This window comes from Taudactylus pleione, unplaced genomic scaffold, assembly GCF_031769625.1.
Source record: "Taudactylus pleione unplaced genomic scaffold, aTauple2 ptg000070l, whole genome shotgun sequence".
Taxonomy (NCBI): domain Eukaryota; kingdom Metazoa; phylum Chordata; class Amphibia; order Anura; family Myobatrachidae; genus Taudactylus; species Taudactylus pleione.
The window spans coordinates 3,922,035-3,948,241 of record NW_028284472.1 but is presented as its reverse complement, the minus strand read 5'-3'; positions in this window follow the sequence as shown (position 1 = coordinate 3,948,241).

The window sequence follows — 26,207 nt, the reverse complement described above, 5'->3', positions numbered from 1 at the left end:
TTGATGCACGTGCGGCTACTGCGCACACAATTCACAAACACAGAAAATATATTATTTTTTTGGTTTGGACTGGAGTGTACTTTCGGGGGTTACAGCACCCTTAACGGTCAAGCCAGCCGGCCCTTTACTTATGACACAGGCGCACGCTTGGCACGTGCGGCTACTGCGCACACAATTCACAAACACAGAAAATAATTTTTTTTTGGTTTGGACTGGAGTGTACTTTCGGGGGTTACAGCACCCTTTAACGGTCAAGCCAGCCAGCCCTTTACTTATGACACAGGCGCACGCTTGGCACTACTTTGTTGATGCACGTGCGGCTACTGCGCACACAATTCACAAACACAGAAAATAATTTTTTTTTGGTTTGGACTGGAGTGTACTTTCGGGGGTTACAGCACCCTTTAACGGTCAAGCCAGCCGGCCCTTTACTTATGACACAGGCGCACGCTTGGCACTACTTTGTTGATGCACGTTCGGCTACTGCGCACACAATTCACAAACACAGAAAATAATTTTTTTTTGGTTTGGACTGGAGTGTACTTTCGGGGGTTACAGCACCCTTTAACGGTCAAGCCAGCCGGCCCTTTACTTATGACACAGGCGCACGCTTGGCACTACTTTGTTGATGCACGTGCGGCTACTGCGCACACAATTCACAAACACAGAAAATAATTTTTTTTTGGTTTGGACTGGAGTGTACTTTCGGGGGTTACAGCACCCTTTAACGGTCAAGCCAGCCGGCCCTTTACTTATGACACAGGCGCACGCTTGGCACTACTTTGTTGATGCACGTGCGGCTACTGCGCACACAATTCACAAACACAGAAAATAATTTTTTTTTGGTTTGGACTGGAGTGTACTTTCGGGGGTTACAGCACCCTTTAACGGTCAAGCCAGCCGGCCCTTTACTTATGACACAGGCGCACGCTTGGCACTACTTTGTTGATGCACGTGCGGCTACTGCGCACACAATTCACAAACACAGAAAATAATTTTTTTTTTGGTTTGGACTAGAGTGTACTTTCGGGGGTTACAGCACCCTTTAACGGTCAAGCCAGCCGGCCCTTTACTTATGACACAGGCGCACGCTTGGCACTACTTTGTTGATGCACGTGCGGCTACTGCGCACACAATTCACAAACACAGAAAATAATTTTTTTTTTGGTTTGGACTGGAGTGTACTTTGGGGGTTACAGCACCCTTTAACGGTCAAGCCAGCCGGCCCTTTACTTATGACACAGGCGCACGCTTGGCACTACTTTGTTGATGCACGTGCGGCTACTGCGCACACAATTCACAAACACAGAAAATAATTTTTTTTTTGGTTTGGACTGGAGTGTACTTTCGGGGGTTACAGCACCCTTAACGGTCAAGCCAGCCGGCCCTTTACTTATGACACAGGTGCACGCTTGGCACTACTTTGTTGATGCACGTGCGCACTACTTTGTTGATGCACGTGCGGCTACTGCGCACACAATTCACAAACACAGAAAATAATTTTTTTTTTGGTTTGGACTAGAGTGTACTTTCGGGGGTTACAGCACCCTTTAACGGTCAAGCCAGCCGGCCCTTTACTTATGACACAGGCGCACGCTTGGCACTACTTTGTTGATGCACGTGCGGCTACTGCGCACACAATTCACAAACACAGAAAATAATTTTTTTTTTGGTTTGGACTGGAGTGTACTTTGGGGGTTACAGCACCCTTTAACGGTCAAGCCAGCCGGCCCTTTACTTATGACACAGGCGCACGCTTGGCACTACTTTGTTGATGCACGTGCGGCTACTGCGCACACAATTCACAAACACAGAAAATAATTTTTTTTTGGTTTGGACTGGAGTGTACTTTCGGGGGTTACAGCACCCTTTAACGGTCAAGCCAGCCGGCCCTTTACTTATGACACAGGCGCACGCTTGGCACTACTTTGTTGATGCACGTGCGGCTACTGCGCACACAATTCACAAACACAGAAAATAATTTTTTTTTTGGTTTGGACTGTAGTGTACTTTGGGGGTTACAGCACCCTTTAACGGTCAAGCCAGCCGGCCCTTTACTTATGACACAGGCGCACGCTTGGCACTACTTTGTTGATGCACGTGCGGCTACTGCGCACACAATTCACAAACACAGAAAATAATTTTTTTTTTGGTTTGGACTGGAGTGTACTTTCGGGGGTTACAGCACCCTTAACGGTCAAGCCAGCCGGCCCTTTACTTATGACACAGGCGCACGCTTGGCACGTGCGGCTACTGCGCACACAATTCACAAACACAGAAAATAATTTTTTTTTGGTTTGGACTGGAGTGTACTTTCGGGGGTTACAGCACCCTTTAACGGTCAAGCCAGCCGGCCCTTTACTTATGACACAGGCGCACGCTTGGCACTACTTTGTTGATGCACGTGCGGCTACTGCGCACACAATTCACAAACACAGAAAATATATTATTTTTTTAGCACTTGGGGGGAGCACCCCTGATGGACAGAGCACCCCCTGGACAACACTACAGCACTCCTTTAGGACTGGGACACTGCACAGGACTTTGGAGTGGACACAGCCCCTATGGAGAACTGACTGCACAACACAGTCCAGCCAGCCCCTATGGACTTTGAAGTAGTGGACACAGCCCCTATTAACAACAGCAGCACAACACAGCCAGCCCCTATGGACTTTGAAGTAGTGGACAACAGCAGCACTACACTACACTACACAGCCCAGCCAGCCCTAACTCCCACCCTCCCTCTTCACTGTCCACAGCCGAGTGAGAAAATGGCGCCGACGCGGGTACCTTATATAGGATCCAAAACCCGCGAGACTCGGAAGGCGGGATGATGACGTTTTGCCTCGATTTCAGATCCGAGTCAGGCGGGAAAAGTCGAGCCTGACTCGGATCGGACTCGGATCGGGGGGGCTCGGGGGGGTTCGGATTTCAGAAATCCGAACCCGCTCACCCCTAGTTTCTATCTTTATATACTAAAAGATCATTTTGTGGAATATTACTCATATCCGCAATTATTTTCTGCATATTGTCATTGTCATACCCTTTTGGCTGCGAATTTCTGACGCAATCCTTCAGCTTGTTCTGTGAAATTCTCATCCTTAGTACAGTTTCTACGTATTCTTTGAATTTGGCCTCTAGGGATATTTTTCAACCATCTTGAATGGTGATGACTTTTAATATTCACATGAGTTGCTATCTGTAGGTTTGGTATAGTTTCTGGTGGCAATGCCTTCATCCGTTGTGTAAATGATTAAGTCTAGAAAATTGACCTCCTTAAGACTGATATTGTACGTGAGTTAAATATTACATTCATTATTATTTTAGATTCTCGCAGAATTCCTTTAATTTATCCTCCTCCCCCCTCCAGATAAAAAATGTCATCTATAAACCTTATCCAAATAACAATATTCTCTGAGAATGTATTGTTCTCCCAGATGTTTAAATCTTCCCATCATGCCATGAATAAATTCGCATAGGCCGGTGCGACCCGACTTCCCATCGCGATCCCTTTTCTCTGTATATAATAATGGCCATTAAACCAGAAATAATTGTTATTCAAAATGAAACCTAGGGACTCTTTGATAAAATTAATTTTGTATTTTATTTCCATTTTTTTCTCATCGCTTATTCAACAGCGTTGATTCCCAATTCGTGAATTATAATGGTGTACAATGAGGTCACCTCTGCTGTTACTAAATAGCAATGGTTGGGTATGGGGGTATTCTTTAAAATTTGTATTGTGTTTATGGTGTCCATAACGTATGACTTGGTTTTTAAAACTTCTGGTTGGAGACTAAAATCAATAAAATGCGCTAGTTTGGATGTAATGGAGTCTGTTCCAGCAATGATAGGTCTCCCTGGGGGATTAACTGGATCTTTCTGTACTTTAGGAAAGATATACATTACTGGGTGATCTTTTAATCAAATAATCCCTCTCCTGTTTTGTAATAGTTCCTTTCTCTTCGTATTGAGATATGAGATTTTTAAAGTTTTTTTCAATACGCTTTTAAATTATATGTCATATTGGAATTCACTTCTAATCTTTCGATTTAGAAAGATTAGAAGTGAATTCCAATATGACATATAATTTAAATCAGAATGAATTCAAAGCCCTGCAACAACTGGAAAGAAATCATAATATTACGATTAAACCCGTGGACAAAGGGGCATAGTCAATATGGATACTGCTAAGTACAACGAGGAAATTTTAAAACAATTAGGTGATAAAGACACGTACAATACACTCGGGTAATCTGACAGAGCGTATTGAAAAAAACTTAAAAAATCTCAGGTCTCCTATTGAGATATAGCGGTTTCAAACAAACTAACAATTTGTTCCTGTTGAGATGAATCTAAGGACTCTATGTACACTCCCCATTTTTTATGAAAACGAACCACACCTGCCTCAAGCTGAGGTAAGCAATTTCGTCTGTCTAGATACAAATGCTGTAACAACATATTCTTAACAGCAGTCAGAAAAGTAGGTGTAGATACCGTCCAATTACACAGGATAATTTTTTTGCCACCGTAACAGTGATAATGAGGAACTGAATAATATATTTTTGACTCCCCTGCAAATCCCAGTCAGTGAAGTTGGCGCAGAGCATTGCCAAGCGGCAGTGGCGTAAGTTCATCCCAGACGCCTGGAGGCAAGTAATAACCCTGTTTGATCAGAGGAATTAACTAGAGATGTGCGCCGACCCTCGTGTTTTGGATCTGGATCTCCCCTGGTTTTGGATCTGAATCTGGTTTAGAATTTTTTTCTTAAAAAAATAAAAAAAACAGCTAAAACCACATAAAATGTGCCTTTTTTTGTTCCTATAGTATTAATAACCTCAATAACATTTATTTCCACTCGTTTCCAGTCAATTTTGGTTACCTCACAGCACACAGTATTGATTTTTTTTCATCTAGTTGAAGGGCCAAAAGGTTGCATCCAGCTTGCTGGCTGAAAACTGATTGATATAATTAATAATAGAGTTGAGGACTGTGCAAAGATGATGGTTGGGATACCTTAGAGGATTGAAGGCATGGGCCTTCATAGAGGACAAGGAAGTTGACGGCCTTGCATTATCATGATGATTGCTGGCGGCAGCTACAACATGTGGTTCTTGGCCTTGCTCTCCTGTCATGTGACAGCCCTCCATATTTTCTGCGGTCTTGAAGCAGTGTCACAAGCACCAATAGTGTAGCCAAGGTGCGGTTACAAAATTCACACACGTACAGTCGTGCGCACACAGAAAAAAAATATACAAAAGACACTTTTTTTTTTCGGGTCCAGAACTTGTGCCCAGAGCACAGATTGTGAAGACTGGAGTTGGGCAGCACTGGGTTGCGGTGCTGTATCTTGTGTGGCTAAGCCTAACACGCGTGCGCGCACACACACACACACACACAATAGACAAAAGACACTATTTTTCTTTTTTTTGGGGGGGGGGGTTGTTATTTTGGGTCCAGAACTTGGGCCCAAAGCACAGATTGATCACGACTGGAGTCGGGCAGCACTAGCTTGCGTTGCCGACTTGCTAGATCTTGTGCGGATAAACCCGCACAGAGACAGAGACCACTATTAGAAAAAAAGACAATTGATTTAAATTTTTTTTATGCTCCAGAACTTGGACCCAGAGCACAGACTGATCATGACTGGAGTTGGGCAGCACCAGCTTGCAACTTGCATTGCTGGCTGGATCTTGTGTGGTACTGCGTTTAACCCTAGCACGCACACACACAGAATAATATAAAAAGACGCTTAGATTTTTTTTTGTTTTGACTAATATATATATATATATATATTTTTAGTTCAGAACTTGGGCCCAGATGTATCTACAGTTCTGCACCAGCCCAGATGGACACAGCAGACATGAAAAACATCAGCCCAGGACACAGCAGACAGCACAGTGACAGCTGTCACAGGCACCAGCCCAGAATGGGTCAGCAGTCACCAGCCCAGGACACAGCAGACAGCACCAGCACCTCTCCCAGCCCTACACTACCCACCCTCCCTGTTCAGTGTCCACAGCTGGAGTGAAATGGCGTCCGTTGCGTGGTCCCTTATATACTACATTGATCAGAGACAAAAGCTTGCAGACCGCGAGATTTCGTCTCTATGGTTTTGCCTCGATTTGAGAGATCCGAGTAAGGCGGGAACATCCGAGCCGGCTTGGATCCGACTCAGTGCTAAATTCGGGTGGGTTCAGATCTCTGGAAACCGAACCCGCTAATCTCTAGAAATTACTAAAGGAAGCAATGGTTTCAACTTTTCAGTCTGAATTTAATCAATATTTTGTAATCTGTGTTCAATAATGATATTGACCGATAAGACCCCGGTTCCTCCAAATCTCTGTCAGGTTTAGGTAATACCCTCACAATTGCTGAATTAAAATATAAAGGTAAAAAGCGTTTGTTTATGATAGTGTTGAATACATCTTTTAATGTATTCGCTATTCTTTCAGCCAAAATTTTATAGAATTCCCCTGTCAGGCCGTCAGGGCCAGGAGATTTGAGAGGTTTCATTGACCTAATGGTTAGTAAAACCTCAGTTGTAATTGGGATTATAAACGATGCTGATTGGGATTCTGAAATTTGATGTGTATCAAACCATGCCCAAAAGGATGCCTTGCTATTATAAGCTAATACGTTTTGGGATTAAAGTTTAGTATAAAATTCCCGTAAAACCTCCATTACTACTTCTCCTTTATGAACCCGCACCCCTTCTTTGTTTCTTATAGTAGGGATAAATGTGGCAGGTCTAGATCCTCGCACTAAACTGGATAGAAGTCGACCAGGTTTATTTCCTAATCGGTAAAATTGAAAATGAGATTTGCTTAGTAACTTGCGTGTCTAAGTATGCTTCAAGTTGGAATTTCGCATTCAAATATATCGTTTTACACATTAAAGTAGGAGTTAATATATATTTTGCAAACATCACTCACGAAGGCTTATGCACATTTAAATAAAGAGCAGATTTCTCTTTCTTGTATTTGCTGACAAAGGAGAATTTCTCCTCGCATAACAGATTTAGCTGCCTGCCATAGCAATAAGGGATCTGACACATGATCTTGATTTATTATGAAGGTACTCTTGCCACTTCGCTTGTAGTGCATTACTAAATGTTAATTAAAGAGGCAAGATAAGAGGGAATCCTCCACTGACGATGAGAACCTACATCAATTGCTGTATTAATAGAGCACCAAACTAGAGCATGATCTGATATGCAGATCGGAGCAATACCTGTATCATGTATTTTAGCAAAAATTGAATAAGTAAATAATCCAATCTGGATAAAGTACCATTTGCTACAGAAAAAAGGAATTTGCCCTCCAGCACACTGCAGCTAAATCAAAAATACTTGAATCATTTGCAAATATATGAATAAGCGCTGGGCCATCGTCAAGGCTCCTCTATACCAGCGTCCCTAGCATTAAGGAGTTCACGTCCGAGAAGCAAGGCACCCCAAAAACTTCCAGCCAAGGACCATCCCCAGGGCATCACACGAAAAGGGGAAAAAAGGTGATATTGAAGTGTAAAGGATAGATGTGTAAAGATAAATCAATAAGTGTTAATGAAATGTAAAAGAATTAAAACGACATAAATAATATACAAACGATTAGAGAAGTGAAAAAATATTCTATGTGAATTAAGTGGTGATGCCATGAGAAAGGTCCAGCCAGAACAACCCCGGGGGCCCCACTCCCAACCGCTCACCCCAAAATAATTATTGCTACATAATAGTAGCACCCTCTCTGGGTCATATATTTACAAATTGGTGTACTGCATGATAACAGTACATGTATGAGCTGAGAGCTAACTTACCTTGGAGGTATCCCAAAAAACCTCCACATGGCACTATAAGGATCAGCACCTCCTCCTAATGCTGACTCCCTTCATGCCTCCAAACTGCAAGCAAAAAATATGGTAGTTGCTCATATGCTGCAGATAGACATGTATAGTCTCGTACTATTGGATGTAGGGCTCTCCAACAATCAATCAAGTTTAATTGGTCACTAAATCTCTGAATCCCTAAATTCTAAAGATGTGCGCCGACCCCCGTGTTTTGGTTTGGGATCTGAATCTCCCCTAGTTTGGGATCTGGATTGGTTTTGCCAAAACCTCACCTCCGTGTTTTGGATCTGGATTTTTTCTTAAAAAAATCATAAAAACTGCTAAAATCACATAAAATGGGCCTTCTTTTGTTCCTACATACAGTATTAATATTCCCACTTGTTTCCAGTCACGTTTGACCAGCTCACAATATTGATTTGTTCATCTAGTTTAGGCCCAAAATTTGCACCAAGATAGCTGACTAAGCTAAGCTGCAGCAGTGGGCGGCACAAACACATGGCAGTTCAACTTCAAACATGGCACATGAGGAAACACTTTTATTATTCAAGAGAGGCCTGAGGGAGTTGGAGTATGTATGTAGTTGAAAGTAGGGCAGGGACAGGAACGGTTGATTGGTATTAAATTTAATTTCGTTTTTAGATTCCAAAGAAAATTTATGAGGGGAGGAGGCATCTACAAAAAAAATGATACAGTACATTTACATCAGTCCTTGCCACAGAAAAATCTTTGAGTGGCTGCTGCTGGGAGATGATTTTCTCATCCCAGAAGGGGACCAGGAAGAGTGCTTTCCACAAAAATAAACATGACTTAAGTAATGCTTTGCAAACCACCTATAAAGGCATTTCCCAACCTGTACAGGGACATGGAAAAAAACATAGTTAATGGCCTCAAAGTGCCACTTAACCAGCACAGATATGTGGACAAGCGTAAGATCTATGATTTAAGGGCAGGGGTAGCCAACCCTGGTCCTCGAGAGCTACCAACAGTGCATGTTTAATTAGCTCCACCTGTGGACCTTTCTAAATGTTTTGGTGAATAATGAATACACCTGTGCACCAGCAAAGTCGTCTGGAAAATGTGAGCTCTCGAGGACCGAGGTTGGCTACCCCTGATTTAAGGCCTTACGTTGTGTCTTTCTTGAGAATAATGTGCCTTCTTTCTTGAGAATAATGTGCCTGCTTCTGCGGCTAGGAGTGGGTTTTCATCCCAGAAGGGGACCGTGACGAATGCTTCTAAAAAACAATTGACTTAAATAATCCTTTGCAAACCTTCTGTAAAGGCATTTTCCAACCAGTACAGGGACATTAAAAAAACAGATTTAGTTAGTGGCCTTCAAACTGCCATTGTTCCCACTGTCCACTTAACCATATGAGATGTGAACAAGCGGAGCAGAGCATTAAATGCAACATTTCAGATGTAAGGTTTAAGTCTTGCGTTGTGTCTGGAGATCATTTAGAAAGCAGAAAAAGAGCTCCACCACAAGCGGCATATGACTAAATAAACACAAAGGTTTAATACAAATAGATACAACACCAGATCAGATGTTTACCCTGGAGGATCTGTCTGATTCATCATGGTGCCCCCAAGACCAAGATTGTGGAAATTCTGCCAAAAGAGAGACTGACATCACGGCTAAACATAAGTCACCTTCTGGATGTGAATTGACTCAATTGCATGGGGAAAACCCAGTTACATCCTTCAAAGTGTCTGGCTATAACACCCACCTTTGCCAGGAATTACCAAAGATTATTACAAGCAAAGGATTCATCTGTCTGGATTCTGTCTGGGAATTCATGGATCGTATTTGGCCTGAATGCACTAAGACATCCAGTGATTCTGTCACTGTGTTCTGTAGCTGACTTTATTCCTACCTGAATCGCAAACTGAAATACGGAATAGTAAGCACAGACAACGTGGAGGCCTTTGTTATTCCGCTGCCTGCATGCCAACAAATGCCTCCCAGACTAAACCCAACTGGGGGGACCAGGTCTTGATTGCTAGGCCGCCTTCTTCCAAACCATCCATCCTGAACTTCTTGTCCAAAAAGGGTGAGCAGTGTACAGAAAGAGGAGCTAGATGTCCCCGATGACATTTTTTTTCATCTATAATAGATGATGTGGAGAGATAAGAGCTTCAGATGTTGGAACAGGGGCTCCCATCTATTTGGCTTCCCTCCAGAGAACAGAGCTCTGTTCCTGAGGAAGTGTCTATGCCTGTCCTGATAGGTAGTCTGTCTGTTGGTAAACACCCTTCAGGAGATGGCAACCCAAAATAACAACTATAATAATTGTCCACTGATAATGATAACCAGCCTGATCCCTTAACAGCAACATACCCCATATGGCCAACTCATAATATGACACCCAGTTTGCAGCCTCCTCTTCCTTATGACACTAATCCAGTCAAACAAAAATGGCAGCTGCTCAATCAATCTAGCAGCACTAATCAGGTGCATGAAAGGGAGGGGTCATACTAAGTAGAAAAAGTAGGGGGATTTAACCCCCTATTGTTCCTCAGCACACTGAATAGTACTTGCAACAATATATGAAGACTATATGGTCATAGAAATTCAGAGAGATTAGTTGCATGCATTTGCAAATACATGGAAAGCTGCTAGGCCTCGTCACGGCTTCTCTGTCACTAGCAGTTCCTAACATTAGGAGGTTCACTTCCGGGGCTAGCAGTTCCTAACATTAGGAGGTTCACTTCCGGGGCGCAGTGCACTAATCCAGTCGCCATGGTTGATCAATCAGCCATGTGTGGTCCACCCAATTTTTGGCCTTCTACATTAATTTCTAACATCATATTAACACACTATATATAACACACTAGACTAAGAGACACTAGACTAAGACTAATCTTTGCTGTTTAAATGTTTGAATAGAACAGTTTTAGAATTTAGGATGTTTAATCTATATAGGTTTGTAAATATAGGCTTTAGTTTTTTAGAGCATATAACTTTATAAGCTGTTAGGTTAACATTTCTGCTATGTTTAAGATAAAAAAAAACCAACTTTTTGTAACCCAATAACTTAAAAAAAAAAAAGTTTTAATTGCACTATTCATGCAGCCCATTGACAGAATCACAGCACCCCTGCACACCTACGCCGATGACAGTGACAGCCAGATGTGGTTGACACGCACACAAATAAAATTTGACAAAAAAAGACAATATTTTTTTTCAGCTTTAGAACTTGGGCCCAGATCACAGATTGATCACGAGTGGAGTCGGGCAGCACTAGGTTGCAACTTGCGTTGCTGGCTGGATCTTGTGCGGTTAAGCCTAACACGAACGCGCACACAAAAAGATTTTTTTATTTTACTTAATTTTTTTTTGGAGTCCAGAACTTGGGCCCAGATGGACGCAGTCCAGAACTTGGGCCCAGATGGACGCAGCACAGCCCAGCAGATGGATCAGCACCACCAACCCAAGACACAGCAGACAGCACAGCACCAGCCCAGGACACAGCAGATAGCATAGCACCACCAGCCCAGGACACAGCAGATAGCATAGCACCACCAGCCCAGGACACAGCAGACAGCACCAGCCCAAAATGGTTCAGCAGTGCACCAGCCCAGGACACAGCAGACAGCACAACACCAGCAACTGTCCCAAGCTTACACTATTTATTTATTAAGTTTCTTATATAGTGCAGCATATTCCGTTGCGCTTTACAATTGTCGAAGGCCCTGCTTACAATCTATAGGGAAATAGGCAGTGATACACAAGGATAGGTGCTATATATTGAATTTTGGTCCAGCCAGAATGCACAGTTTCTTGGTGGTCTGCATGATCCATTCACACCGGAAAGTCTGCCAAATGTCATGAGGATGTGAGAGAAAGACAATGTGTGGGGCTACCCACCGTCCCTGTTCACTGTCCAAATCCAGAGTGAAATGGCATCCGCCGCGTGGTCCCATGCAGTGACAGTAGACATATCAGAAATTGTTGCCAGGTCCTTCAGCCCGGACGAGATCTCCAAACTTGGTCCTGCCTGCCTGCATCACCGCCAGCGAGTTGCTTAGGATATCTAAGTTGTTTCCTGGCAGCCCCAATTGCTGGAGAAAAGGAAGAAGGAGCTGTTGCCGTGTCCCGTTCTGCTTCAGCTGACAGTGTTTTCACCAGCAGGTCTTTGCACCTCTGCAGGGTGTGTCGGCCGGAAAGAGAGACACCACATAGGCTTTAAACCTAGGATCGAGCCCACATAGGCTTTAAACCGAGGATCGAGCACGGCGGCCAAAACGTAGTGGTCTGATTTCAACAGATTTACTACCAACGAATCCTGGCAAAGCGAATGAAGGGCTTAAATTACAAGTCTCACATACCGAGCAGAATCGCTCCGTCTTAGCTCCTCCTTCACTTTCTCCAGCTGTTTCTGCAAAAGCCTGATGAGGGGAATTGCCTGACTCAAGCTGGCAATGTCTGAACTGACTTCACGTGTGACAAGTTTGAAGGGCTGGAGAACCTTGCACAACACGGAAATCATTCTACCACTGCGCTTGAGTCAGGTGCATACCCCTTCCTTTGCCTATGTCATAGGTGGATGTATAGGCTTGAATGGCATTTTGCTGCTCCTCCATCCTCTGAAGCATATAGAGGGTTGAGGAGTCCCACCGCATTACAACCTCTTGCTTCAGGTGATGGCAGAGCAGGTTCAAGAGTGTTTGCTGGCGCGCTAGTCTTTGGCACGCAGTCGCTGAATGGCGAAAGTGACCCACTGAAAGCGTCTCCTGCACGCCCTTGTCATTTTTCCGAAAATTCTGCACCACCAAATTATTGTGTGAGCAAAACATGGGATGTGCTGGAATTTACCCAGATGTAATGCCCGCACAATATTGGTGGCGTTGTCAGATGTCACAAATCCCCAGGAAAGTTTAAGTGGGGTAAGCCATTGGGCGATGATTTCCCTCAGTTCCTCTAAGAAGTTGTCGGCGGTGTGCCGCTTACTGAAACCGGTTATACACAGCGTAGCCTGCCTTGGAACGAGCTGGCGTTTCTGAGATGCTGCAACTGGTGACGCTGCTGTTGTTGCGTTAGGTGATACATCTACCCAGTGGGCTGTCACAGTCATATAGTCCTTAGTGTGCCCTGTTCCACTTGTCCACATGTCCGTGGTTAAGTGGACATTGGGTACAACCGCATTTTTCAGGACACAGGACACTTTTTTTCTGACGTCTCTGTACATTCTCTGTATCGCCTGCCTAGTGAAGTGAAATCTAGATGGGATTTGGTACCAGGGAGACACTACCTCCATCAATTGTCTAAATCCCACTGCACTAATGGCAGATACTGGACGCACGTTTAACACCAACATAGCTGTCAAGGCTTCAGGATGACTGCTGTACCTCATCCTCCTCGCTAAGGACTGTTGGAGGGTCAATAGCTTAGTAAAAGAAGTAGTGGTGTTCCTACTTCTTCTCTGGGGTGATGAATGACTCGCAGCGGCAGCAGTAGGCGTAGCAATGCAGGACCCTCCAGAGGAATCCCGGAGAGGAGTCAGTTGTGCTAGTGACATGGCCTGCAGGACTACTTTCGATCCTGACTGAGGATAAAATTTGACGATGAGGGAGTTGACGGTGTGGCTTGCAGTCACTTGGATACAACAGGACAAAGGGATTTAGGTGTCCCTGGACTGCTTACAGTCTTAGCCAAAGTTTCTGAACTTGACAGTAACTGTTTATGAACGCGCTGCAGGTGACATACAAGTGAGGATGTTCCTAGGTGGTTAATGTCCTTACCCCTACTTGTTCCACCTTTACATATGGCAAGACAGTTGTTCTCCGGATTTGGATAGAATGTTCTCCGGATTTGGATAGAAATATTTCCAGACCAAAAAGCTTTTTAATCTCACGGATAACAACTGTCTCCCCCGCTGCCTGATTTAAACAAACCACATCACCATCTGAATCCTCCTCGTCAACTTCCTCCTCAGCACCAGCTACACCAATATCCTCATCCTGTTGTACTTCAACAGTGACATCTTCAATTTGAATATCAGCAACTGGACTGTGGGTGCTTCTTCCGGCACTTGCAGAGGGCGTGCAAATGGTGGAAGGAGCCACCTCTTCCCGTCCAGTGTTGGGAAGGTCAAGCATCGTAACCGCCGCCACACTTGGACTTTCCATGGGGATTTGTGATATCTTGCTTTTGCCAGCTTAACTCGTTTCATTTTTCTAGCGGGAGGAGGCTTCAATCGTCATGTGAAGCTGAACCACTAGTCATGAACATAGGGAAGGACCTTAGCCATTCTTTGCCACTCCGCAAGTTTACGTTTCTCCTCAGACGATTTAAATTTATTTTTTAAGGTAATTTTCCTAAACTTTGGGATTTTACATGCCCTCTACTATGACATTGGGCATCGGCCTTGGCATTTCATCGTCTGTGTAGGAGGAAGTGGTTCTTGATATTTCCCTATTTTATCCTCAAAATTTTTGTCCTCCATTTATGTGATATTGATAAGTGCGGCTAAGGCGCACACAAACACAGAAAAAAACACTTTGTTTGGGCACTTGGGGTTACACCACCCTTCAACAGACCAGCCGGCCCTTCACTTGTGACACAGGCGCACGCTTGCCGCTGCTACTTTGTTGATGCACGTGCGGCTGACGCGCACACAAACACAGAATTTTTTTTTTTTTTGCGAGTGGGAACACCCCCTAGACAGCACCCCTTTATGCCTACAGTGACACAGGAGCCACTGAAGCCCCTCCTGTTCTGTCTGCACACAGCTCCTATGGACAACACATCCTTTATATGGGACAACAGCACTGCACAACACAGCCCAGCCAGCTCCTACGGACTTTGGACAACACCAGCACAGCAACCCCCACCCTCCCTCTTCACTGTCCACAGCCAGAGTGAAAAATGGTGCCGACGCGGGGACCTTTTTATAGAATCCAAAATCCGTGAGAATCCGACGGTGCGAGGATGACATTTTGCCTCGTTCCGGGAGCCGAGTCTGGCGGGAAAACCCAAGCCGGACTCTGTTCCCGGCTCGGTTTCTAAAATCCAAACCCGCTCATGCCTACTTTATTAGTAAGCCGTGTGCTAAGGGTCAGCTGACTCATCTTCCCCCGAATTATGTCGTACAGCAGCCATTCAAAGTGCTCTGGGCCCATTACCCTTAAAACTCTGTGTGGCTAAATGGTCGTAACGGTACGGTGGTTTCTGAAGCGCCTGGTCTAACTGCTGAAGTAATGCAGATGTGTGTGTCAGGTAGATTGGTTCCTTGCGGTGATATCTTCTTCTTTTGGTGGGATGTTGACTCGATTCATCCCCACTCATACACTTGCTATTATGTTTTTATTAATTTAATATTTTTACCGTTGTAATGTATTAAAAATGTTGACGTGTTTGTTGTTTTTTGAATACATTAAAATGTAATGTTTTGTTTTAGTTACTGCATTGAGAGAACATACCAAATTAATTCACACAAAGGTCGTTTCTTTAAAAAAAAGGCTCACTTTAAAAAAAAAAAAAGTGACTTTTGTGAATTAAATATTGGTTGGGCAGTGGCATAACATTGAGGGACATAACATTAATTTGCAGCACACACACAAACATTGGTGTGTGCTGCAAATTAATAACATTCGGCGGCAGTGGCATAACATGCGGGGGGCGGGGGCATCATATTGGGCTGCAGTGTAAACATTGGTGAATGTTGCAAATTAAATAACATTGGTGGCCAGTGGCATAATATTGGTGGCCCAGAGGAATACATTGGAGCTTTGTAGATGTGTATACTCACATAAACAATTCCCGGAAGCCAAGACGATTCAACGCATTTTCTGTCTGTCCGTCGTCGGCTGGCACAAAATGTTAGAGGGGATTGGCGATAAAGTGACGTCATCGTTCATGAAACCGTTCATCATGTGCACACATGGAACGATGTGTGCAAAATCGTGAAAGACAGGTAGTGATCTTCCTGCATGTTCAAAAAAAATCAGACCACGACCAGTGAGAGCGCTCATCGTTATCGTGCCTAGATACGGCAGATTTTAAACAAATTAAACCGGCAATGTTTAAAAAAATTGTACAGTGTGGGCACCTTAATAAATCATTGCATCTGAAGTCTGAGTTCCGGTGACATGTAGGATAGGATGGGTAACCCTGCTGGATCAAAGGTGTTTCCAAGCTGTCTTGGCATTCTTTTCCCATTAGTAGCACATTGTCCAGCTTCCGGTATCTGTGCATATGTTTCATTCTATATCTCTGGTAAACTGTTAATTTTACCTAAAGCAGATATCCTCTTTGCTGTGTATTTTTTTTTTTTGAGCATTCCGAGTTGCCCGCTAAGGGACTTACTGACCACAGGAGGTCAGTAGCATCTATAGGAGCTTAAACGTCACCTTCTGTATGAGACACTAGAATTTTTTCTTATTAAATGAATTATGGTTTAAAAAAACGCAAAGCTACCAATGGTAATAAATTAAGTTAATTGGCTGATATCTATTTGTAATGGAATATATACTTTTTTTTTTTTTTTCAAAAGCAGGGGATTGAAATATTTGTAAACACGTTAACTAGTTAATATTGCTGGGTTGTTGGGGGTAGAGAGTTACTTCTGATGACAATAGAAGTAATGTTAACCTTTAACTGGGTAGGCGGATAAAATTCACTCACATCATAGATGGGGTACTCGCAAAACCCAAAAGAAATAAAGTATCTCTTTTTTTCTTTAATTGTTTCTTTATTGAAGCATAACAAACATAATCGTACTACAAGAGTACAACAAGTGCACTTGGGTTATACAAAAATGTGACAAAAATATTAACATGTATATTCTACAAGTTTCATCATCAACATATTGTAACCCCCTTTCTCTCACTATAGGGTTACTATGCTTATTCCTCTTTAGTCTAATAAATGATAGGGCTCTTGGTCTAGTCACGGTGCCTCCACCCAAGTATGTATAATGTGACAAGGTCTACTTGGGAAAACCTAAAGGATATTTTATATATATATATATATATATATATATATATATATATATATATATATATATATACACACACACACACACAATGTGAGGTGTGAGTATTGACCATATAAAAGTTACATTTGAGTTACCACTGTGTTCTTTCTGGTCTCCTTTTTCAGGTCTGCCAAGCTGTATCTCTTCGTGTGGCAATAACAAGTAAATGATTCACAGTGAATTGACTTCAAGTTATCTTTATATTGTAGAAAGATAAAAAGCATGCACATACAATACACTTTACATTACAGTTCTAATATACCATACGTGTACATCAACATTTACTAAGCAAGCTATATATTCCTATTAACTTTGCACAGTTCCGTGAGTAATCTGCTGGTATAGTCTTTGTTTAAATGTCCGTTGAGGCCCCTTCAAGATGTCAGCTAAGAAATGTTTAAAGGTGGCTTATGGCTCCTCTGCGTGCTAGGAAGGACTCAGCTGATATTAGTATTAGTCTTTCAGCTTTCAAATCCGGAAGAGCCAGTTGTTTGATTCAATTACCTTAGCTTATAACAGTATAAATTCCTGTGGGAATTATGTAGCAGAGAAAAGTAGCAAAGGCTATGTGCAGTTAATATTATCTCAGATGAATAGCTTTACTGTGCCTTCTCAGTTGTTAAAGTTCACTTTTAAGGCAGTATGATCAGTACTTGATGCCTTTATCTGTTGCTAAAAAATATCTTAGAGCAATCAGCACTTTTATGCTGTTAAATAGTCTTAACCCATCACTGGCTGCTCCTCCCTTGAGTATTCTCCTACTTATGATAGAGAGAGCTGGATTAATCCTTTGACGTTATTTATAACCCCTTCAGGGTCTGGTTAATATAAATATATATTACTCCGCTCCCTGCCAGCTAGCCCTGAGATTTTGTGTGTTATATTTGGCTGCCGTAAATTAACGTATCCTGAGGTGAGTATTTTTTAATAAAGGGTTTTACTCGCAAGGCCATGTGAGTCCAACGCCTCCTCCCTTCCCTTCTCTGCTCTGTAAGGGGCTTCCCCTTTCTTTGAAGCACCGTGCTGCCGGGATCCTCCCCCAACGCCTGGCTTCAGCTATTGCCGGCGTATCGTCACAGCCGCCGGGTCCTCCGGCGCTGATGCCAGCGCTTGCTCAGATGCTGCCGGCTCCTCCTCCTTAGCAGACACCGGCGCCCAGTCCACACAGCCGGCTCCTCCTCTGATGACGCCGGAGCCTGGTCACCACTGAAAACTTCAGCACCGGCACGCCCCTCTCTGGCCTCCGCTACGGCTACTCTGCGCTCTCGCTTCCTAGCGCCTGGTGAGTAGCATAACAGGCACGGGAGGGGAACTTTTATAGACCTACACTACCGCCACGCTACCTTTCCCTTCCCGCTCACAGCTCGAGCTAATGGTCAGCTGACCGCTCGTGGCTTACTAGAACCTTCTGTCTCCTTATGTAAATAGAATGAAAATAAAGCACTGCCTTTGCTATCCTCCACATATTCCCCTCACATTCTTCACATAACAATACAACACAATAATGGAACATTAAATAATTATCTTCATAAATAAACATCACATTGCCTAACTATATATACTCTTAGTGTATATCTACATAACTATCCCCTGCAGTCATGTGTCCATGCATACATATACACATATATACTGAGGTGCCAGACAGCACTCCCAGCCTTATAAGTATACATATATACACCAAAGGGCTATATGAATGTGTGTGTGTATATATATATATATATATATATACACACACACACACATCACCCTCTAAGTAAGCCTATGTATTAACCATTGGCTACACCCTGGTGATCTATTTTCTCTTAAGTAAAACTAGATCACCCTACTGTAAATTAAGAATCTTTCATAAACTAAGTACCATACTTCTCCGTCACTAATAATCCTATAATATTAAATTTGAATTTTATTCACTTCTATCAGGGTTCCCCACTATTGAGGTAGTTCTATCACCTTTTAATGTCCCATCCAAAATACGGCCAGGAATATACTACATGGGGGTGCACGGCCATCCTAGGGGCGTCACTTGGTGACCCCAATTGATCATAGGTCAGCATCATGGGAGGCTTAATGTCTCTCTTAGGACGAGGGGGCTCTTAAATTCACTACTCCCTGGACTGAAGTCTATAGGCGTAGCCTCCATTGAACTCTCCCGACTATCAGGCAAAAGTCCCATACCCTCTTCCTCCCGGATATGGCAAGTTTTTATTGGCAATGTTTTCACCTCATGCTGATTATAGTCATGAAAGACTGGAATAGGACCCACATCAGAATAGTAGTATCCATCCCTTCCTCTTCAATCAGATCTCTCATTTCAGCCAAAGTGTTAGGCCTAAGTGTTTTGCGAGTTCCAGAATTTTTAGCAGTTTTAGGGGGAAGCATGCTAGTATCTTCACCGAATATCCCAGTGCCCCTTCTGATTCCATGCCCTAAATGCAACAAATGATGCCTGTGGTAGGTTTTTATAGGTCCTACCTTTCCCTCTGGCTTAACTCTATATGAAGGGATGCCAGGCAATTTCTCCACCACATCATATATATCAGACCTCCACTTATTGCTTAATTTAAATTTACGGGGAACTCCCAATTGTCGTATAAAAACTTTGTCACCTGGGAGTAATGCATATTCACGGACTTTTAAATCGTAATAAAGTTTATTTTCCCAATTTTTCAGCTGCTTGCTGAGCTATTGAATAAGCTTCTTTTAAATCTTTCCTTAACTGATCAATAAATTTGGTATGGGGCACCTGACTGATATGATCAGTTTCATGGGGCTTTGTCCCTAGACAGATATCAATGGGAAGCCTAGCCTCCCGTCCAAACATTAGATGATAGGGGGAGTACCCGGTCGCCTCATTCTTGGAGCAGTTGTAAGCATGCACCAATAGGCTGATGTACCGACCCCACTGAGACCTCTTTCTAAGATCTAAAGTGCCCAGCATATTAAGGAGGGTTCTATTATATCCCTCTGGCTGAGGATCTCCCTGGGGATGACAAGGGGTAGTTCTACTTTTGGTTATCCCACATACCACACATAGTACTTTTATAATTCGACCCTCAAATTCCTTACCCTGATCTGAATGTATCTGGGCAGGTAGACCATAATGTATAAAGAACTTTTCCCATATAGTTCTGGCTACTGTAGTGGCTCTGCGATCTTTGGTTACATAGGCCTGTGCATAGCGGGTGAAATGATCAGTTACCACTAAAATAGTATGCTTCTTTCCACCATTAGATTCAAAGGTCAGAAAATCGATGCAGACTAATTCTAAAGGTCCATTTGTGATGATATTCACCATAGGGGCTTTCTTTTCAGGTAAGGCCTTTCACAAAATGCAATTTCCACAAGTTTTACAGTGTTTTATCACATCCTCTTCCATGTTGGGCCAGTAAAATTGGTCTAATATCAGCCCAAGAGTTTTGTCAATCCCAAGATGCCCATGGTCATCATGTAATGCCTTGAGAACCCTACCCTGGAATTTCTCTGGTAACACTAATTGAACCTTTGTTTTTCCATTTTTAGTTACTATTTGCCTATATAGAATCATTCTTCATCAACAAGTGTTGGCGTTGGCTATTCAAAATTTTGGCTTTGTGATTGGTCAATTGTTGGGTACTCAGAGGGTATCCCTGCTTTATTGCAGTAAAAACATCCTGTATATATGGATCGTTCATCTGTTCCAGCTTTTTCTGACTGGGGCTCAATTGAGGCAAATCCCCCATCTCTAATTGGGAGACCCAACCATAAGCTAAAGGTAAAGCTTCCCCAGTGGGCTCCCAGGGCACTGATACACTCAGATTTGGGAGTATTCACAGTGGTTTGATGACACAGTCCTTTAACCGCTGAAGCAGGAACCTCAATCCACTCTTGATTCTCTTCTGTTGTCGGCATCCGCTTTATCCTGGATAATGCATCCGAATCTGTATTACAATTTCCTGGCCTGTATTTCAAACAATGGTTTGAAAAAAAAAAGGGGGAAAAGGGGGGATGGGATATCACTGCACAGGTTCGAATATTACCTGTTATATAGGTCAATCATTGTGAACATTCAGTGTAGGTATACTGCTATAACCACTATCTAGAAAAATATTTTTATCCCTATCATGTATACATATGGTTGTGGAGGTGCTTCTCAGAGTAAAAATATCTTAAAGAAAAAAATTGTGGAGGGCTTAGCCAACCACAAATAGACTCTATAACGAGAGCACACAAAATAGCTATACCTCACCTCTATAAAAAACAACCTTTAATGGGTATCATGTAGAACAATATAAAAGAGGACTCACAGACAAACACAACAATTAATATAAACACATATGAATCAATAAAATAGAAGTGTAAAGATCACTTCAATAGTTATCATTACATAGTAGGCGAAAATATGTAAATATCATAAAAAGATATAACATTTAACATCACAAAAATATCAATATCAAATCAAAAACACAAGGTTCCTCAAAGTAAAATAATTAGTCCTCTTGTGGGACATATAAAGACCACTGTTAGTCTCTTGACCACAAAAATAAGGATATTTGAAATGAGATGTAAAATAGAAGTTTTAAACACCGAGTGCAAGAATATCATTCATATCTTCTATTTGAATAAATCTTTCTTAGATAATCTGTTTGTCTTTTTCCAAGGGATGCCAGCACTGGGAAATCTCTCTCTCTCTCTCTCTCCTCTACATTGTATGAGACAAGATAGCAGAGCCCAGTTGCATTCAAGGATACATCCAACTTATCTTCGTTTCCACTTTCTGATTTCAAATATCCTTATTTTTGTGGTCAAGAGAATAACGGTGGTCTTTATATGTCCCACAAGAGGACTAATTATTTTACGTTGATGAACCTTGTGTTTTTGATTTGATATTGATATTTTTGTGATGTTAAATGTTATATCTTTTTATGATATTTACATATTTTCGCCTACTATGTAATGATAACTATTGAAGTGATCTTTACACTTCTATTTTATTGATTCATATGTGTTTATATTAATTGTTGTGTTTGTCTGTGAGTCCTCTTTTATATTGTTCTACATGATACCCATTAAAGGTTAAGTTTTTTATAGAGGTGAGGTATAGCTATTTTGTGTGCTCTCGTTATAGAGTCTATTTGTTGTTGGCTAAGCCCTCCACAATTTTTTCTGTATTTCAAACAAAACTGATACACTGACAGGGCAGCCAACCACCAATGTTCTGTGGCATCAAGCTTAGCAGTCATCTGAACATAAATCAAAGGATTACTATCCGTGTGTACTTCAAATTTTACCCCATACAGGTAGTCGTGAAGTTTTATCTACTACTGCCCACTTAAGGGCTAAAAATTCCAACTTGTGGGCAGGATAATTCCTGTCGCTGGTAGATAATCCCCTACTAATAAAAGACACAGGTCTCAATTCAGTTCCATGCATTTGGTTTAGCACCCCTGCCAGTCCATCCAAAGATGCATCAATGTGTATCACATAAGATTTTGTAGGATCAGCATAGGCTAGCACAGGGGTATTGGTTAAGCTTTCCTTCAATCCCTGAAAGGCCACTTCCCAAGCCTCGTTCCCCGAATTCCTCTTTGACCCTGTAATAATGTGGAAGGGGTGCACCATCTTTTGATTATTCCTGCTTCTCAACCCGTGGATATCCTTTAGTCAGATCAGTTAATGGCTGAGCAATCCCAAGAAAACTGAGGTACAAACCGACGATAGTAACTGCAGAACCCCAGAAAGGATCTCAGCTCTTTTAAATCTTTTGGTCTAAGCCACTCTTTTACCACCTCTACTTTCGAAGGGTCAGTTGCAATACCCTCTCTACTTACTATATGGCCAATATATTTCACGGACCTTTGACATAACTTACATTTCTCTAGTGAGAGCTTGCATCCATGGTCCATCAATCGGCCTAATACCTTTAAAAGCCTTTGTTTGTGCTCTTCCAAGGTCCGGCCAAATATCACAATATCATTGAGATACACTACTACCTCTCTCAAATTCATATCTCCTACGGTTTTTTCCATGCTCCGTTGAAAAGTGGCTGGATTTTCAGAAATTCGAAAAACCCCAAGGGACATATAAAGGCTGTTTTTTCAGAATCCTTGGAATTCATGGGGATTTGATAAAATCCACTTCGTAGATCTAAAACTGAGAACCAGTGGCTACCCAAAAGGCAATCCAATGCTTCATCAATTTTAGGAACCGTGCATTGATCGGTAATGGTTCTCTAGTTTAAGGTACGATAGTCGATGCACATTCTAATCTCCCCATTTTTTTTTCTCGCTATGACTATAGGAGAAGCAAATGGACTCTCTGACTCGATAATCACCTGCTGATCCAAAAGCCATTTTAAATGCTGACGCACATCTTCTAAATCTGCCGGGGCTAAACGTCTGGACCTTTCCCTGAATGGTGTGTCATCTCTTAATCGTATATGCGATGCTCCACATCCTTGGCCAGTCCAATACAGAGAATACGGAACTCCTAATCAATAGATCCCTAATCAATCCATTTTTTCCCACTTCCGATGCATCACTTCCTGTAAAGCAGATATCAAAATCGGTGGGGGCCCAAGGGGAGACTTTAGAATTTTCCTCCCTTTCTATTCGTTGATACACGGGACAGACATAATGGATGTATCCTTAATGAATTAGCGTATGTTGCTCCCCCGGCTTCTCTGCACCACTGTGCAAGGGTTTTAAATAAATCAGCATTTGTCCCTATGATAATAGACACTGCTTTTCCTCGTTTGAATCTGGGCAGATCAAAGCCATAGTCTGAATCTCACCCGCTACGCCAGCCACTTCAGTGGGCAATTTAAGGGTAATGGGTATATATCCCAAATAGGGGTAACTTTGATCGCTTAATCCCCATAACACCAACCCAGATAAAGGGAGAATAGGTGTATCAGCCAGAAATTGTTTATACCATCCCTCGAATATGATGGACACTTGAGATCCACTATCTAATAAGACAGTACATTCTTTATCATTTACCAATGCCGGTATCAGTGGAGCCGATCCCAACAGCCCATCAGGCACCGCTCCCCTCTTCCCGCGACTCCCATTTGTGTTTGGACAACTATCTAGGGGACTGATGCGGGGTTCATCAATCGCCCTCTGGCATTTCCCGACTGCTCTAATTCTCTGGCTTCACTGGGAACCCTACCCGGGCCTCTGTCATCCCAGGGACGATTACACTGTGCAGCTCGATGTCCAGGCCTCCCACACCTGAAACATTTTTGTAACCCCCTCCCCCTGGGATTGTTATCCCGTTCTGGGAGTAGGGGGTAATTATCAGAGGACCTTCTCCCCCTTCCTAATTGTAGTGTCCATTGGCTTACTTCCTCTTAGGGATTCCACAGATCTAGCCAACTGTTCCATACTAGGGGAATTGTCCTGTACAGTTGGCATAGCCATCTTTACCTTTTTCACATTTTTCTCCCTTGACTCCACGAAGGCCTCTTCATGTTTTACTTCTTTCAGGTGTTTTCGGGGAATTTACCTCAAATGCTGTTTGATATATGGGCCCCTTAAAGTATAAAGTGAAGGGTGTAAGTTACACAGTAGATGGGAGATTTGGGACTGTATGGTGTTAACAAATCTACATTATATTATATAGGTAATCTAATTGTGTCTGTGTAAAAATTAAGTAAATTTAAAATTCTTTACAAGTCAAGTTAAAACATTTTTTTACTACTGGCATATTTAACTTCTTGAGTACACAGTTGTTAAATGTCAAAGGAAAAAACAAAAATACACCTAATCATAAACTTATGTAATATATAAATATCTATGTGTTCAATAAGCCTAAGTACCCTAAATAACACATTATTACATAACAATTATAATAAGCCGTTACATAAGAGACAACACAAATTTTTTACTTTTTGGACAGGATTCATTGAGTCTAATCAAGACTTTAAGTGCCTCTGGAGACAAGATTACACAAATAGAGTGTGAAAAATAAGGCATTTGAACAATACACCAATACAGTACAGAACAATATTCCTGATGTGAACATTGCAACAGGTTCAAGATCAGAATCCAGGATCTGGGCCCCGTTTATGAGGGAACACAAAAAATACTTTAGAATCACAGAACAAGAAACCAGGGGCACATGAGGTGGAGTAGCCATCGCTATTGTACTACGACCATGCTACAGTCCACCATGAAACAAAGAACCAAATCAATACAAGGAGTGATAAGTTTTTAAAAAATGGAAAAAAACAACTGCCAAATTTAAAACAATTTACATATTTAAAAATTCATCTTCGCCAAATACAGTGGTGCGAGCACTGCCCAGTGCTGCGTGAACACCAGTGGATGAAGTACTGGGAAAAGTAGAAGGGGGCGAGGGGGTACGCGACAAAGAAAAGGGGTGGGACTGTAACGGAGAAGGGTTTTCATGTTGTGGATCCGCGAAAGTTTCTTCTGGGACGGTGAAGTTGCCTGATGAGGCCATTGGGGTGGGCTGCTGCCTGTTATTTAAGACAATGGTACTTGCCATACTCAAGTCCCCCTCAATAGCATGTTCCAGTGCCTTATAAACGAGACGCTTGAAAGGCTTGACCTATTCCGGAGGAGTGGTCAGCATTTCATTGGCGAGATTTAGGCCAAATATTTGATTTTCATCCGGGGGTTTGGAAAGAACCTCCTCCGCATGTTTTAGAAACTTATCACTCCTTGACGTTCCCGAAGTGGATGCTTGGGCTGTCCCTTTCCACTTCTTAGCGGGCGCCTTGGATGGCGTCTCGGCCACACGCACAGGGACTTCCACTTGTTGGGGCTCGCAGGACACCGGGTCAGGATCCTCTATCGCCAGCTGTAACTTAAAATAAAATTTATATCAACAATATAAACATAAAAAAAAAGAATAATGTAATAAAAAGGCAAGGTTTATTTAAAAAAAATTTTTTTTAACAATAATAACTCACAAACCTGCAAAATATAAAACTCTCTGGTCCAAAAAATGATAATAAATGGCAATAAAAAATATTACATAATTATTGTTATGGTTAACACATGCTTAAATTATATTCAACATAAGTGACCCACTCCCGCATTTCTGGTGCCATAAACAATAAAAAAATCCAAAACAGGGATTAAAAAGTCAAATGTTTATAGTTGTAAGAAACCCTTTACAATTACCCCACCTTACCATTCCTTTAGGGTGCCTAACCTTCCCCAGCCTTACCCTATACCTCCCAGGGTGGTGCTCTAAGAGCCCAACCCCCCTCCCCCCAGGAACCCTTAACCAATCATTCCCCCCCCCCACAACTATCCCTGCCTGGCTTAACAGTGACCGGGATACCATGCGTCTGGACTCATGCGTAGGTCAGGCATCGGGATTACGACGCTTGGCATTTATCCACTGCAGGGTTTAAACATATGGAAAGACGATGGT